This window comes from Lethenteron reissneri, chromosome 50 (assembly GCF_015708825.2).
Source record: "Lethenteron reissneri isolate LAM-NWPU_2019-01 chromosome 50, ASM1570882v1, whole genome shotgun sequence".
In the NCBI taxonomy this organism is placed as follows: domain Eukaryota; kingdom Metazoa; phylum Chordata; class Hyperoartia; order Petromyzontiformes; family Petromyzontidae; genus Lethenteron; species Lethenteron reissneri.
In genome coordinates, this window is record NC_083828.1 from 7,500,756 (window position 1) to 7,518,820 (window position 18,065).

Genomic DNA, 18,065 nt, shown 5'->3' on the forward strand with positions numbered 1-18,065 from the left:
CTCACGACGTTTCGGCAACAACGCAAGCAGCCGTCCTCAGGTGAAGACCAGGTCTGTCGGGGAGACAGCGTCTGACGCGTCTGACGCTGTCTCCCCGACAGACCTGCTTGCGTTGTGGCCGAAACGTCGTGAGAATTATTTATTATGTTTTATTTTTCTTATTTTATTACTTCCCTTCTACGTGACTTTACCGAAAGAACCAAGAAGATGAATCCCTGCAGTCACGAAAGCTTTAAATCGGAGTTATTTTCTTCTTCTTTTGCTGCGTCGATTTTCCGTGGCCGTGCCGCACAGCTGGGCCCACGTGGTGTGGAGTTCGTGTCGGGGGGCCGCCGTGTCGCGCGGGATGATGTTTGCCTTGTCGCGCTCCGGTGTTCGCCCTGCCGCTCGCGTGCTTTGATGCTCGACATCGCAGCGCCCGGGCACGCGCGCTACGATGCTCCGATGCGTACGGCTGGAACTTCCACTCGCCTTCCCGATTTCCCGAAGAAGAAGCAGCTGCCGGCACGTGGAGCAAAACGTCGGACGTCGTTCCCCCCCCCCCCCACCCCCCCCAACAATAGCAAACGACAAACTCAACGGAACGGAGCCGTTCCCGCAGGAAAAAAAAAGCTCCTGGCACGTGGTGCGAAACGTCGGACGTCGTGCCCAACAACACGCGGTACGCTCCGAAAGCACATGGTAGAGAGAGCTCAAGTGTTGTATTTTTTGTTGGTGTAAAGCTGTTGCACAAGGACGGTGAAGGATTCTGATGCACTTGACCTGACCCGCTGGGCTGGTGTGGATGGGCAGACCGGGGGTCGATTATAATTGCAGTTGCGTCATCCCTAATGAATGGCAATGCCACCGTAATTGTAAGGTCAGCCGGCTAACGGTGCTGCGTGTAATGGCTTTTCATTGTAATGAATCCCCAGGTCTCGGTGAACGATGTACGGACCGTTTCCTGTCTGCAGTGTTGAATTGGAAATGGGTTTCTTGAACCATTGCAATGTGCCATAGTGAGGCAGAACAATAACAATAGTGTAATGTACAGCCCTTTGTCAATCCACTGCTGGATGAAGGCCTCCTCCACGCTGCGTCGGTCACGGGGCACCGTTTTGTTTGTCCGCGCGGTTTAAGCAAATTGGGGGTGACTGTTTTCCGAAGTGGTTCGGATGCCGCCGTAGCTGGGAATCGAACTCTGGTCGATAGTGCGGCACGGCGCTCACCACCGCTCACCACCGCTCACCACCGCTCACCACCGCTCACCACCGCTCACCACCGTGCCACCAGTTCACCACATCCGCAACCTGTTTTTGTGAACCCACTGCCTGATGAAGCCATTATGGATATTCGACTATACTTCGCAACGCCGGTCAAGTGCGGGTTCAAGGGCGGGAGGAGTGCAGAACGAACCAGGGAATGTTGTAGCCGCACGGCACTCCACCTACCGCTGCAGCGACGCCTGTCGAAACGACGTGGCGGGTGTCTCAAATTGTCCGGGCGCATCTTGGAGGTCGCTGCCATGTGTTGCGGTTTCAGCCGCTGGATCTGGCGGAGGGCGGTAGAACGCCTTGGCAGCGAGAAAGTGCCGTGGCGACGGTGGTGGTGACGGTGGCGATGATGGTGGTGACGGTGGCATCGGCGGTTTGGGAAACTTTGACGTCGTGGTCTTGATCGGCCGTATCGCGGCCACTCGATGCCCGTTCCTATTTATTTTCCTCCCGCTCGCTCACTCGCTCACGCCTTGGGTGTCGGGTGGCACGTCCTGAGTGGACAGCACGGGGGGGCGGGGGGAGTTTGGCTTCCAATATTCGCGGCCGTCAACCTCTGTCCTGTCGTTGTAATGTTGCAATGTTTTATTTGCGCGGAAAAATCCGTTCCAGGAATTTCGCGAATGACGACAAAAATCGTCCCGACGCGACTGGGGTGAAAAGCGCAGGCTGTAAAACCGGAAGTTTCAACCAACACACAAAATGGGTGACTTTTTTTCGCTGATGACTCATAATTCTGATGAAGCCAGTAGTCCGCAGTTACCTATCACTGCTTCGCCGCTGACGTCGGTCGGTCACCCACATTTGTTGTGATGCTGACCTAGGACAGCGGCGGTGCGGTTCTTCGGGAAACGTTTATGGTTTGCGCACGAGGCTTGAAGGGCCGTGTGCGCCCCTCGCACGCGCTCAGGCGTTGTTTGAAACTCGGAAGAGCCGGCGTGGCCCTGAGCCGCGTGGAATGAGAATGAAGAAGTGTGTGGGGCCGTGTGCTGCCCGTGGACCTTATGAAATGAAGTTGTGGGCCTGTGTCTGTCTGGCTCCCTCCTCGCCCCCTTACCCGAGTTAAATCACTAATGTTGCGTCGCTCAACGGTTTTAATTTAATGTATTTATTTCAGGTTTTACCTTTTCGGCGAGTTTAAACGAAAGTACCGTCGCTCATTTTAATTTCTCTCTGAAAAGTTTGAAAGTGTTTTAATTTAAAAAAATAATATTTAAACTCCACGAGTAAATTCATGAAGGACAATCACGATGCCAGTGGGGGTGGGCTTCTTGTTGGGGTTTTTGTTTATTTTTAAAATGAAAGGCAGTGTCCAAAATTACAAATATGCCCACACACACACGTGCTGAGTTTTCTCCACAATTGGTTATTCAAGTTCGAGATCACGCTTTAAACAAAAAAAGACGACACCAACAACCACTTTGACATTTTTTTATGGGTTAATAAAGGATGCAAACATTTTCCATTATTATAATTAATCTGGTGGCTCGTGTGTGTGTGTGTATAATCCGTTGGCTTGCAATGCGCAATCGTGCAGAGGACCTTCGTACATTTGGCCATCTGTGGTGGGGCCACGGTTTGCCTTGTCTTTTGTTTTATGCCAAAGTCTCTCGCTTTCGGTGATATGCGGTTATTTTTGCGGCGATGCGAGGTTTGACGGCTGCGCTGCTGCTACTGCTGCATCGCCCTCCCGACGCGTTCACGGGTCGTGCCTGCTGTCGCCGCCCCGCATCGTTCGGCACGATGTCCCGACGTGTTGCCGCCACGTTTTGCCGCGGCCAGCTAGCGGTGAAATGTCGGACGTCGTGCCGAGCGGCACGACCCGCCTACACGTCGAAGTGAAATGTTTCCAGCGACGTTTCGACGAGCGGCGCTGATCGTTGAGGAATATCGTTTGTCGTCTGAGCAAAACAATTATTTGAAACGTTTGGCAGACGTTGGATGAGGTGTCGGTGGAGATCGCACACATGTAGCGGAGCGCTGTCCCAGATGTGCTCGGTTGTGCTGCTACTGTACGCCCGCAAAGTGTCCCACGTCTCACCAGTTTGCCCTCACGGAGAGTGACCCTCCTGACGTCGAAGAAAATGAAACGGGTGCAGCATGCCGACCGATTTAACCGCGTTAAGCCCGGTTAAGAGTCGTTCACTTCACAGAAGGTTACGATTCGTAACCGACCCCCAAAGATAGTCGGCAGCTTTTTGCGTTATTACGTTTTAGCGGTCGCACGATATATCGAGTTTTTGTTTCAGCATTAAAACAACGACCGGGGTGGGGAAGGAGGGGGGGGGGGGATGTCCACTCGTATGCTGTCGCGTTATATATAACACAGTACTGTATATGATTTCTCGATTTTACTTTATATATATAAAAGATGCTTTTGCGAGATTGCATTTTGCTGACTGTCAGTCGCGATGGCGGAGGGGATGAGAAGGATGAGAAGCTTCCCTCCTCCTGGTTCACGGTCGTCACCTCAATTCCCCGCGCCGTTAGGCCTGGAGTGTACGTAGGGTAGCCGCGTCGTGGCCACGATCCCTCCGGCAGCACCTTCGATGAGCACGGTTGGCTACGTACGACGGTGCGATTGAAGTTCCAAGTTGGATACGTCGAGACGGTGCAAGGTCCACGATCGTCGTGTTTTTTTGGTTTAAAAATTTTTGTTATCGCGTCACGATTTATCGTCGCTCGTATTGGAAAGAAAATATGTGATTCAATCTCCGGACACTCTTTTTTTTATGAACTAGCAAACACAAATGAATGTGCTCATAAATATAATAGCCGTCACAAGTTACGGTTCGGAATTTACAAAACGGTTTTTTTTTGAGTTGGCGGCGGTTTGGCATTTGCTTGTTATCATGTCGCCGCGTTCGCAGCTCTCAATTTTCGCGCGCTGTTTGATGCTGGTGACGTGCGCGTCCATAAGCACTACAGATGGCAAAGTAGCAACGATGAAACGGAGCCATCGGGGAGGGCTCTCTTATCGGGTGAACTGCAGTCGTGAAGACCTCTTAATGGGTTGTGTTTGTGTACTTGGGGGTACTGTGCGCAGCAAGGAACAAGGAAAAAACGCTGCAAGATTAAATGCGATATTAAATTACTAAATTATAGCCCTCCCCCCGGTCCCCACTCTCCTACTGGCAGACAATGTCACCTTGCAGGCCGGGTGCTGTGCGTTCACCTTGTCTCCCGCACAGGGACAGCTGCCAGTGGGGGGGGTTTTTAAGGGTCCCCTAGGCGAAATAAACAGCGAGGCATCATTGGGGGTTCAATTGCGAACGCAAGTATTATTATTCTTTGGGTCTTTCGGTAAAGCCACGTAGATAGAACAAATAAAAACAAAAACAATATCGTGACATTTCGATCACAACACAAGCAATCGTCATCAGGTGAAAACGATAGCGGGAGAGCTGCAAAGGCAGGGAGTTATGAAGGTTTGAGATGGGTGTAGCCCAAGGGTCAGTGGGTGGGGCTAGAGATGAAATTTGCATGTAAATGTCAGATCAGAGAAATCTTGACAAACGAAGCTGTGGGGGTGGCCATTGTATTGTGAGAGATTAGCGTGTCAATGTTAGAGATGTGCTTGTGATTGTAAACTCGGAGAGAGCTCAGAAAGAGCCATCGCCACATGGAGGTGGACAAGGATAGCAAGCCGCCATTTACTAACACAGCTAACGGTGGCTGTGTTAGTGAATGTAACTCAGAGATTCATACTCTTAGTTCTTTCGGTAAAGTCACCGTGTAGGTAAAAAATGAAATTAAAATTTATAAAAAATTAAACAATAAAAATCACGACGTTTCGGAGGCAACACAAGTCTCCGTCATCAGGTGGGACCGTCACAGCCAGATTTGCTGCATCAAGACCTACGTGACTTTACCGAAATAACTAAGAGTATGAATCCTTGCAGTCACGAAAGCTTCAAATCTAGAATGTAACTTGGAGAGTTGAAAATAACTGCTAACATAGGTAGGTAGGGAGGGAACAACGCAGCCAGTTATGACCTAAACTGGTTAATAACGTCCTTCCAATGATTGCTCAGTTTGTAACCCATCTTCTCGGTTGAAATTGTGTCTGTGTTTATATAAATGGATGGCTTCACGAACGAATCTTTTGCTGATAGCCAGTGTGCTTGCAGAGTACCCTCGTCTTGGCAAAATTAATTTCGTGTGAGCCCACCGCATTAAAACAATGATCAGCCGCGGCTGAGGTATTGGTCCTACCGTGTTTCAGATCTGACTTGTGTTCACGAACACGGTCTGAGACATGTCGCTTAGATTCCCCAATGTAACTGCTGCCGCAGACAAAGCTTAGTTTGTAGACACCGGGATATTGCATGTCAGGGATCACATTATTTGTTCTATCTAAGTAGCTTTACCGAAAGACGCAAAGAATATGAATTCCTAGAGTCACGAAAGCTTTCCGGGCGAGTATTATTGTCATGATTAGAAAGGTCGCCGGAAACGGATATCGCGATGATCCTCATATCGCGAAATTCGATATTGCGTCGTATCGTGGACCATTCTATCGCGCCAACCGCTATATTTATGTTTATTGTTAGGTTTTTTCGGTGAAGTCACGTAGGTAAAACATTTAAATTAATAATAGTAAAGTACAATAAAAATCACGACGTTTCGGAGGCAACACAAGCTTCCGTCTTTTGTTTTTCACTTGATGCAGCTGTCGTGGCTGTGACGTTTCCACCTGAAGACGGAAGCTTGTGTTGCCTCCGAAACGTCGTGATTTTTATTTTATTTTACTTTTATTAATTTTAATGTTTTACCTACGTGACTTTACCGAAAAAAACGTAAGAATATGAATCCTTGCAGTCACGAAAGCTTCAAATATAGAATATATTTATGTTTTTTTTAATTGTCGATGTGAAATCCAGGAAAGCGATAATCGTTTCTCTTTACGTGCCAATCGCGTCTTCTGTGCGTTCGCGTTTCCATCGTCTCGGAACGTCGTCGCTTGCGTTTAGTTTTTTTCTTCCCCGGCGGTCCCGACGATTCTGTTCCAATGGCTTGTGGGTGTTTGTGTGATTGGGGGACCGGTTCAGAGCGCGATGAGGTTTTTTAACTGGCGGGGGAGGAGGGGGTGCTCGTTTTGATTTGACCACTAGGATCGGGTGACTGCGCGTGCAATGAAAAGCCGTACGGGGGTGGGGGGGCGGTGGGGGGTGGACGGGCATTTTACATGGACGCCGTAATGTACAAAACTAACATTGTAGCTGTCGCTCAGCGGGCGGGTTGCCGCGTGCGCAGGGTGAGTGGGTGGGGGGGTAAAGTGTGGGTACTCGCACACCTCTTCCATAGACAACTTCTCGGCCCAGCGTTGAAGAGTCGGGCGAAAAACTCTTTAAGGCCGGACGTTGGAGCGAGCGAGCGAGCGAGCAATTGCAGGGCTGCACCTTTAATCGTTAAAAAAATATTATCGTCAATTCTCTTTGAATTGAGCGATTTGCGCGTCGATGCAATGGAGAACGGGGAGTCGGTGAATGGACCCGATTTGTGGGAGCTTGAGAAAGATCAGTATTTAATAATAACCGGTATGTGCATATACGTGAGCATTCGTGTGCTATTGAGTGAGCCATAGACGATAGCAATTTGTAAATTATATTTTTTTTGCGCTGCAAATTAGACGGAAGGAAAGCGACGACGATGATGATGGCGGTGGTGAAGATTAAACGAGTAAGGTTTTGAGTTGAAGTATGTTTTAAAAACAATTACGTTGCAGCTTGATTTGCCGTCTCTACAGAACACTACGTTGCTATTTCCAAAATGAGATATGCTGATGTTTGTATAAACTATATTTTACATATATTGTGAATTCTATTATGTTACCTAAGTGTTTGAAGGGGTTTTTGTTTTGTATATTGAATTTTTACTGCTATTTTGTATGTATGTACAGTACCTTTTAAGCTTTATGAATTGATAGCTTTCAGATATTTTTTTTGTAGTAATAAAGAAACGGAAGGATTAAGAAAACACGGGTCTCCTAAACCAAGCCATCTATGAACTTTAAAATTAACAACAGATTTTAGTCGCTTAAAGTAAGCGTCGCACAATAATTCCACAGCCAACTCTCGATTTCGTCAAATTATTAATAATCGGTCCGGCACGCAGAGATTCGCAGTTCGAATCCAGAAGGGCGCCATGGTTAATCCTGTTGCAGGGTGTTTGTTCCGTTCGCCACTGAATCTCAGAACGCACAAGCGGCTCCGCATTAATTTTATTGAGAGACAGCGCCGCTGTTTGTAAAAACGTGCTGTGCTCAACGCAGAGAACTGTAGCGACATGACCGCACTTTACGATAGCCGGCGCCAAGCTGCGCCACGCCACCTCCCTTTACTTCTGATTCTGTTTGGAATCGATTCCGATGACGTCAACATCGGGGGGGGGGGGGGAACTCATGGCGTACGTCATCAGATATTCTTCCAATTCGTACGTGTACGTTATCGGAATGGGCAAAGGTTAACCATACATGACAACGCGTCGTCCGCTTCGTGGTTCATACCCTGTGACGTCGTTAGAAAGAGGCAGGTCATTGTGTGCCGGTGTCACGCTCCAAATTTTGTCCGATTTTTTTTGTTATTACACCGCACATCACTTCAAGGCTGGAAACGCATATAGCAAAACCCTCATTGGTGTCTTTTCTGGGTAAACGAGCGTAACAATAAGGACTTATAATACTAAGATTAACACATAAAACGGTTCGTATTTAATTAACGCACCTCCCACGCTGAACATCTTAAGAGTGCCCGGTGGCAGGGACCCCCCCCCCCCTCCGATGGCTGTCCCTGCGTGTTACAACGTGGACTATCGGCCAACAAAGCAGGGGCCTAAAGTCGGCCAGTAGGGAGCGACGTGGCGACGTGGCCCCCCAGTTTTGAGTAGTTTGTGCGTGGTCGATCAAACCGGGACCGTGACGGCCAAGCCGACTCTTCTCGTGTTAACATCACGGCCTCCGTAACTTACGTCCGCCGTGAAACAGGACTGCGTGCGGTACTTTCGGTTCGGTACGCGCCGCACCGTTAACCGGGGTGGCCACCGGTCTCGAGCCACGTACCCTCTGAAAGCGAGCGGCGAACGCGGCGCTAACCGCTCGGCCATGAAACGGAGGCGGGGGCTAAGAGAGGGCTCCAGGATTTACACAACAAAAACCAATGCAAAATAAAAATGTAACTTATGATATAACATCGTATTTATTGTTTTGCTCCGTTGACGTGGATCACAATCCACGGGTGGATGCGCGCACAAGGTGGTGTGCGCAAGCGTGCAACGACTTTCGTTACAGCTGACGGAAAATGCAACAAAACAAATCCCCGACCTAAGAAGTAACACTTTACAAAAACAGCGACCTCCGACCCGTAGATGGCTGCTGGTACTTCACGTCTGTGGTTAAATTGCAGGGGGGGGGGGGGGCTAAATCAGGGTCGTTGTTTGCCCCGTAGCTTTCCCGTGGGATCGTCGCGGATCGCCTTTGAGAACCACCGAAAGTGGATCGCCGCGGTTTCTCGGTGGATTTGCTGACCTTGGCGGACCGTTGGACGCATCCCGTCCATGTCCATCGCTTCTTAGAGTAATCGGCTTTCGTGGTCAATGCGTTGGGAGGGGAGGGGGGCAGTAGGCAGTCACGTGGCCAACCGAGTCGTCGTCGGTCACGTCACAGACGGCACTCCAACGAGTGTGGCAGAGGTCGCAAACGGGTTTTGATTCCTTACCCGTACCCGGCCGCACCAGGGTCGCAAATGGGTACCCGTACCCGCACCCGGCCGGGTACGGGTACCCGTTCCCTACCCGTACCCTACCCGAAATGAGTGACAAACGGTGACTCACCAGTGACTCACGGCCTACCCGTACCCAGCTGGGTACGGGTAGCCGGGTATCGGGTAGGGTACGGGTATCGGGTACCCGGTTGCGACCTCTGGAGTGAGGGACCCGGCTTTTTAGTATTCCAATTTTGTTTGTTGCGTTTAAGCCGGAAACTCTGCGCGTGGATTACAATCGAGAGTTGGCTGTGTAAGTTAATGTACCGAGTAGTCGTGGTGGGACTGCACTTGGAGCGGTGGCATTAAACGTTTTGGCTCCGGCGGGTGAGGGGGGGTAGGGTTGGGTTAGGGTTACGATCAGAACAAAGATCGGCTTGGCGTTGGGACCTGTGGTTGTAGGTAGTGATGTCGCGGTAGCAATCGGGCCGAGTGATAGCGCCTCGGAAAGTTGAGTCTCGTGCGGTGGTTGGTGACAGAGGAAGACAGCCGTCAGCGGAATCGTCGGTTCAGATCTGGCCTCGTGCCCTTACGATGCAGCCATCCCAGTTGTGCGCTGCGTGTTGTAAGCGTTATTTATTACAATGTGTGCCGATTGTGTACGGATTCTATGCGCCCGCGTTACAGAGGACACCGGAGCACATGGGACTATGAAACGAGAAATGTTTGCTACGTTGCTTGCAAGAATGTTAGCGTTAGGATCGGTCCGAGTGTTATTTCTGTCAGGGTTAGTCATTGAGTTCGTGTTATGTTAAGGATAGGGCTCTTGTTCGGCTTAGGGATAGTGTTAGTATTATGGTGAATGTTAATCATTGGTAATACGATTGGTGTTAGGCAGAGGTCGCAACCGGGTACCCGATACCCGTACCCTACCCAATACCCGGCTACCCGTACACGACCCTGGTGCGGCCGGGTACGGGTAAGGAATCAAAACCCGTTTGCGACCTCTGGTGTTAGGGGTGTATGTTTAGTGTTTATAATAGGGTTACTCACCCCGAGCTCTCATTACTCTGATAGTGGCATTGTCTTTGTGCTGCGCGCCTTTTGTTGCGTCTTCTGGTCTAACACCGTTTGAGACGAGGCTCAAAAGAAAGCTGCCTCTGGTGTGGACCAATCAGTTTCAAAGACAATGCATTTATTATCAGAGTGTGTTTTTTGTTTGCATTCTGACCACAAGTATTGTGGTTAACGCAGACATGATTCCTTGTAAAATGTTTCGGTTTGGTGTTTTAACAACTTAACACCTTCTTCTTGGTTCTTTCGGTAAAGTCACGTAGAAGGTAAATAATAAAAATAAAACATAATAAAATACAATTCTCACGACATTTCGGCCACAACGCAAGCAGCCATCCACAGGTGAAGAACAGGTCTGTCGGAAAGACAGCGTCTGACAGACCTGTTCTTCACCTGAGGACGGCTGCTTGCGTTGTGGCCAAAACGTGAGAATTGTATTTTATTATGTTTTATTTGTATTATTTTATTATTTCCCTTCTACGTGACTTTACCGAAAGAACCAAGAAGATGAATCCCTGCAGTCACGAAAGCTTTAAATCGAAACTTAACGCCTGTTTTGTTGCCAGATAAAAGGTTGGAAAACCTATTCTCACAATAGGGTTACTGTTAGGATGAAGATTAGTGTGAGTGAAAGGCTTACGGTTATTATTATTCGTGATAGTAACTGGATTAGCGTGAGTGGTGACTCCAGTGTTAGGGTTCGCGTCATTAGTGTTAGTGAGAGAGCTAGTCTTAGTGTTAGTGAGAGAGCTAGTCTTAGGGTTAGTGAGAGAGCTAGTCTTAGTGTTAGTGAGAGAGCTAGTCTTAGTGTTAGTGAGAGAGCTAGTCTTAGTGTTAGTGAGAGAGCTAGTGTTAGCGTTAGTGAGAGAGCTCGTCTTAGTGTTAGTGAGAGAGCTAGTCTTAGTGCCGTTACCATGAGTGATATGGCTCGTGTATTAACACTTTGAGTCAGGGTTATAGGTAGTTAGTGATAGGGATAGCATTAGACGTTGGGTTATCGTTATCTTTGTGCTGCAGCTTTACTTTAGCACTAACTTTAAAGTTAGCACTACAGCCTATTTTTTGTAATTCAAGCATTGGTGCTTTTACATATGTATGCTTTGCTTACGTATTTCACACAAGTGCTTGTCGGAGAGGACCCCGGGCTCGCTTTAGAGGATTGCCCGACGCGAAATGTGTTGCACAGCCACGAGGAACACACGGGGGCGTTCGTGAGACCGCGCGCATTGTTTGATCCGAGTCGGAACTGGCTGTCAGTACCCCATTGGGAAATCGTTTTGCCGGTATCAAGGTGATGGGAAAAAAATGATAACCGTTCTCCCCTTTTCCAGCAATAACACAAGAGGTGTTAACATGTTCGAACACACAACACAGACGTAAGAGGTTTTTGGGTTAGATCGCGTAAATATAAATGTGTCGTTAAACCCACCAACCACCCGATGCAGCCAATTAGTAAGATTTGTCACGTAAAGAAAACATGCCAATTCGTTACTAGTACAGCACACCGGTGTGTTGGAGAGTAAACCCACAACAACATTTATATTCTGTGATATAAAAAATCGTGTAAATGCTTACCCCGAGCTCTTAATACTCTGATAGTGCACTGTTTTTTTAGTTGTACGCCTTTTGGCGTAATCTGGTCCAGCACCAATGGAGACTAGGCTCTCAGGAAAGCTGTCTCGGGTGTGGACCAATCAACTTCAAGGACTGTGCATATCATTGCCATCATCAGAGTTGTTTCTTTTTGTTTGCATTTTGACTTCTTGTGTTGAGGTTATTGCAAACATGATGCCTTGCATAAAGGTGTCAGATTTTGTACCAGTTTAAAAGGTAAAAACCTACTACTACAACATTTATATTTACGCGTTCTAACCCAAAAACCTCATGGATAATATTGTTCGCGAAAGGCCTACGTTTTAAACTGACCACATCGACACCGATTATTGCAAGGCACCGCATCTGCGTTAACCGCACACAATGCTTGTAAAACGTGCAAACGAACATGGCTTAATAGCTGCTCAACCAGAGCTATTCATGTTTTGATATTCGCACTGCCTTTGTGCTGTTCGCCTTTTTGCGTTGTTCTCCTGCCCTAACACCGGTGGTGAGGCAATGCCATAATGAAGAGGAAAGACCCCAGCTGGGCCCCGAAGTGAGAGGGCCAGGAGGTATGCAGTCAACAATGCTTGGCTTAGGGAGGAGGACGCCCCTGCCATGCATAGTCCCATGGGATGTTGGCTATCAACAACAAGGCAACTCCTATGACTAATTGGGAATGGGACGCAAGCGTAGGATTGATCACCCTGTCGCTGGCCGCCTTTGGGGAGGGTGTATAGTGTGAAAGGCCGAAACACCCTAGGAACCAAAGGTACACTACTGACGATGCGCTCCCCAAATTTCACCAGGCTCACTGTTCATGAACTCTTGGAAGTGCTTGCACAAAGGATAGTAACATCTCATCCTGTGTTCTTGGAATCAGGTCAATCAGTTTCAAAGACAATGCACACATCAAAGCATGTTTGTTTGCATGTCTATTTGGTGTTTAGACATCTTAACGCCTTCCGTGTTGTTATTGTTGCCAGGAAGGGGGGGAGGGGTACAGCCGATTATTTTCTCATGACTGTGTCAAGTGCTCTATGCTGTCCCGAGGTTTTTTTGTAAACACCGCATTACCATGAACATAGTTTCCATGCTGTGTTAGCCTCATTACAAAATAAAATAAAGACGCATGATTATTTCAACGGAGAACAAAAAAGACCTCACTTCTTGTGTTGCTGTGTTTCGCTGACAATAAAAAAACGCGTTACGGGAAAAGTCTGCCGCAAATTTATTTTTTGTCGGTCTTTTAATTTCACCTTTTATGTAATTCACCCCTCCGCAGTTTTTTTTTAAATCCTTTATATTAAGTTTGCTTGCTTGCGTGCTTGCTTGCTTGCTTACGACCGTGCAAACCTTTTGGTCGTTTTTTAACCCACTTCCCGTGATCCAATCGAGCTGACATTTTGCACACAGACTCGTTGTGCGAGACAATTAATGTTCGTGAAAATTTTTTTCCAAAATTTTACACTGTTTAGGGAAAACAAATTAAATATTTAATTACCAATTGTTTAATACTGCAGACAATCATCTGACCCATAGGTGGCAGCCATCTCAAGCCAGAGGACGAGAGGACGTAGCCGCCACGCATATAAAGGATTTATAGTGAAAAACTTTGTTTTTACGGGTTATACTTGTTATCTCCATTGCGCTATCGGTTGTCACGGCGTCACGAGTCGAATAATCCGTTCGGAAATCTCGCAGAACAGTGCGACCCTTCGTGAGCGTTAGACATCGACCCACGGAAGTGGATATTACAGAGATAATGCTGAGATACAGGCAGTCCCCGCGTTACGGAAGGGTTAGGTTCCCGAGAAATATCCATAACCAGAATTTTCCGTATATCGGAAACTGAACAATTTCACCCCGTAAATCAAGATAAATTCCCATATCCGGAAATGTCTGTGCCTCCCATACCGTTTTATTTCAGTACTGCATCGCGCTGTCCTCCGTTCGCTGTCGCGACCTGCATCGTATGGATATACATGCGCTCTGCACTTACTATTAGTCTTTCAATTGATCGAATATCTACCCTAACACTACCCATAATTGAACCAATGGAACATATACTCTACTGCGTTCAATTGTTTATGAATACCACGGTGTGACAGGGATAGTCTAATTCTAGATTTGAAGCTTTCGTGACTGCAAGGATTCACATTCTTAGGTGTTTTCGGTAAAGTCACGTAGGTAAAACATTAAAATTAATAAAAGTAAAATAAAATAAAAATCACGACGTTTCGGAGGCAACACAAGCTTCCGTCTTCAGGTGGAACCGTCACAGCCACGACAGCTGTATCAAGTAAATGAGAGATTATATACGGAGTGGTATCTCTTGTAATCTCTCATTTACTTGATACAGCTGTCGTGGCTGTGACGGTTCCACCTGAAGACGGAAGCTTGTGTTGCCTCCGAAACGTCGTGATTTTTATTTTATTAATTTTAATTTTTTACCTACGTGACTTTACCGAAAAAACCTAAGACTAGGGATAGTCTACCCACGGTAACAATGTAACGGCGAGACTCGGTGCTATACAAAGACACCACCACCGCTTTGGGGAGTGTGCGGCCCCCACCTTACGCCTCGCTGCGCCGTATACATCCGCAACCTCGCCACCGCGATGCGCCGTTTGCGCTCGCGTAACTCATGCGAACATTTACGCACTCACTACTGCATTGAAAATGTTACTGGTAGGAACCACCTGGTTCCACCAGCCCACAGGGGATTATTGTGTCCGTCCGTCGTGCAGGGAGGGGCTGGGTGGGTAGGGTGAGGCTGAGTGGGGGGAGGGTGAGGCTGGGTGGGGAGAGGGTGAGGCTGGGTGGGGGGTGGGAGGGGCTGGGTGGGGAGGGTTGGGAGGGGCTGGGTGGGGAGGGGCTGGGTGGGGAGGGTGGGGAGGGGCTGGGTGGGGAGGGGCTGGGTGGGGAGGGTGGGGGTGGGAGGGGTGGGGCTGGGTGGGGAGGGTGGGGCTGGGTGGGGAGGGTGGGGCTGGTCACCCCGTGGTGCCCTTATAAAACTCAACGTTTAACCTACTCACGCCAGCTTGTTCCCAGCCTCACAGTCGGGCATATTTGCGGAATACACCACGCCGCCGTTGACCCTGGCCATTGACCGAGCAACCCAACGTTCCTACCAGCTCCCTCCGCAGGAATGTGTTTAACATGATGTATGGGGAGCATTTCTGTAAAGTCGGATTTCTGTAAGTCGGGTATTCCGTAAGTCGGGTATTCCGTAACCCGGAGACTGCCTGTACATTCTTCACGTCACATCGGTTCTCGCACAGTAGGGGGCAGCACTTGCCCACGCACCCCGCCATACGAGAGTAATGTTGATCGCGTGACGGTCTGGAATTTAGCCAAATTAAGAGTATGAGCAAATTGAATGTGATTACAGGACGTAAATTTATTTTCTGCAGCCATTGGTTGACCGGACTGAGATCATTAATTCACTACACATTAGAACCTGGGTAAATACCTAACCAGTCTATACGAGCCTATGGGTATGTAATTATGTATACGAGACTGCGGGCAGCTGCGTTAGGGGCCATCCATTTAGTAGGTACGCAAACATCTGTCAAAACTTGACCCCTCCCACTCTCCCTGTACGCACGTGGACTTTTTACACCCCCCCCCCATCTGAGTACGTACGCTTGACGCACCCCCCCCCCCCCACCGAATCCTATTGAACGGCCGATATTTAATCCACGCAGAAACGATCAAGGATTAATCATATTCATGTGTTTAAGCAAACAGATAGTCTACCGCCGGCTGCATTAAATAATTAAGTTGCGTACCTTGGCCACTTATTTTGCTGAGCTGCGCGACAGCTGCAGTCAGGGCCACGGTGGCACACGAAGTGACACCTCTCCCACAGTCCCACTTCTCCCGGCAGTCCTTGTTGTCTGACAGCTGGAGACACTGAACTGTGGCTCATTTGAAGGCCAGTGTAGACAAATTGTTATCGAGGCTTCACTTCCCCACCGTTTCCTACGCGTACCTACATTGTCAGTAGACACCCCATACGCAAGCTACGCATTTGGGTTAACCCCCCCCCTCCCCCCTCAATGCGTACGGACTAAATGGATGGTCCCTTATGAGTCACGGGCGATTGATACAACAATTTTATCTCAGGATCTGCGATGCCTGGGCTCAGCGTTCTGACCTTAACAGAACCGATACTCTTCCTGAACACGATTTCACCAATTGTTTGGGTCAGATCGCGTGTCGTACAACCCTCCACCACCCGACACAGCGAAATTAATAAAGTTGTCACGTGACGGACAAACGTGGCGGCCAATTCATGACCGCTTCAGTTTAGCAAGCACCACCGGTGCTGTTGTTGGTAGAGCGATGCACACAACGTTTCACCCTCGTCCGAAACCATCGGAAAGATTTGACTTTTATCATTTCACCACATGGGAGTATCAGCTCTCTCTGTACTTAACGCACGTTTGAACGAGTGACTCGCCAAGTGATGTTGCCTCTATGTAGCATTGGTTGCACGTCTAACGCCTACAACACATCTTCTTGGAAGGGGGGAAAAAGGGGGGCGCCTTGACAAAAGAATATGCATATCAAGAGCATATTCTTTTGTCAAGGCGCTCCCTTTTTCTCCCCCTTCCAACCCAGCTTATATACATGCTCCAAGCACGTGTGCTGTTTCATTCAGACGCTGTCGCCTCGACAGACCTGGTTTTCACCTGAGGACGGCTACTTGCGTTGTGGCCGAAACGTCGTGAGAATTGTTTTATTATGTTTTATTTTTATTATATTATTACTTCCCTTCTACGTGACTTTACCGAAAGAACCAAGAAGATGAATCCCTGCAGTCACGAAAGCTTTAAATCGAAATTTATTTTATGTTTTATTTTTATTATTTTATTATTTTATTATTTCCCTTCTACGTGACTTTACCGAAAGCACCAAGAAGATGAATCCCTGCAGTCACGAAAGCTTTAAATCGAAATTTATTTTATAATGTTTTATTATTTCCCTTCTACGTGACTTTACCGAAAGAACCAAGAAGATGAATCCCCGCAGTCACGAAAGCTTTAAATCGAGATTTATTTTATAATGTTTTATTTTTATTATTTTATTATTTCCCTTCTACGTGACTTTACCGAAAGAACCAAGAAGATGAATCCCTGCAGTCACGAAAGCTTTAAATCGAAATTTATTTTATAATGTTTTATTTTCATTATTTTATTATTTCCCTTCTACGTGACTTTACCGAAAGAACCAAGAAGATGAATCCCTGCAGTCACGAAAGCTTTAAATCGAAATTTATTTTATGTTTTATTTTTATTATTTTATTATTTTATTATTTCCCTTCTACGTGACTTTACCGAAAGCACCAAGAAGATGAATCCCTGCAGTCACGAAAGCTTTAAATCGAAATTTATTTTATAATGTTTTATTATTTTATTATTTCCCTTCTACGTGACTTTACCGAAAGAACCAAGAAGATGAATCCCCGCAGTCACGAAAGCTTTAAATCGAGATTTATTTTATGTTTTATTTTTATTATTTTATTATTTCCCTTCTACGTGACTTTACCGAAAGAACCAAGAAGATGAATCCCTGCAGTCACGAAAGCTTTAAATCGAAATTTATTTTATAATGTTTTATTTTTATTATTTTATTATTTCCCTTCTACGCGACTTTACCGAAAGAACCAAGAAGATGAATCCCTGCAGTCACGAAAGCTTTAAATCGAGATTTATTTTATAATGTTTTATTTTTATTATTTTATTATTTCCCTTCTACGTGACTTTACCGAAAGAACCAAGAAGATGAATCCCTGCAGTCACGAAAGCTTTAAATCGAAATTTATTTTATAATGTTTTATTTTTATTATTTTATTATTTCCCTTCTACGCGACTTTACCGAAAGAACCAAGAAGATGAATCCCTGCAGTCACGAAAGCTTTAAATCGAGATTTATTTTATAATGTTTTATTTTTATTATTTTATTATTTCCCTTCTACGCGACTTTACCGAAAGAACCAAGAAGATGAATCCCCGCAGTCACGAAAGCTTTAAATCGAGATTTATTTTATGTTTTATTTTTATTATTTTATTATTTCCCTTCTACGTGACTTTACCGAAAGAACCAAGAAGATGAATCCCTGCAGTCACGAAAGCTTTAAATCGAAATTTATTTTATAATGTTTTATTTTTATTATTTTATTATTTCCTTTCTACGCGACTTTACCGAAAGAACCAAGAAGATGAATCCCTGCAGTCACGAAAGCTTTAAATCGAAGCCTACAACACACTATGAATACAGACCACGAATCAAGTAGCATTGTCGTGCGCACACACGTGGTTATGGTGGAGACACGTACATCCGCAGTGAACCACATTGCCGCAGCCAGCTGCAGTGCATGTTCTGTATCGATTTAGCCCAGGGGTCGGCAACCCTTCAAAGAAGTATTTTTTTT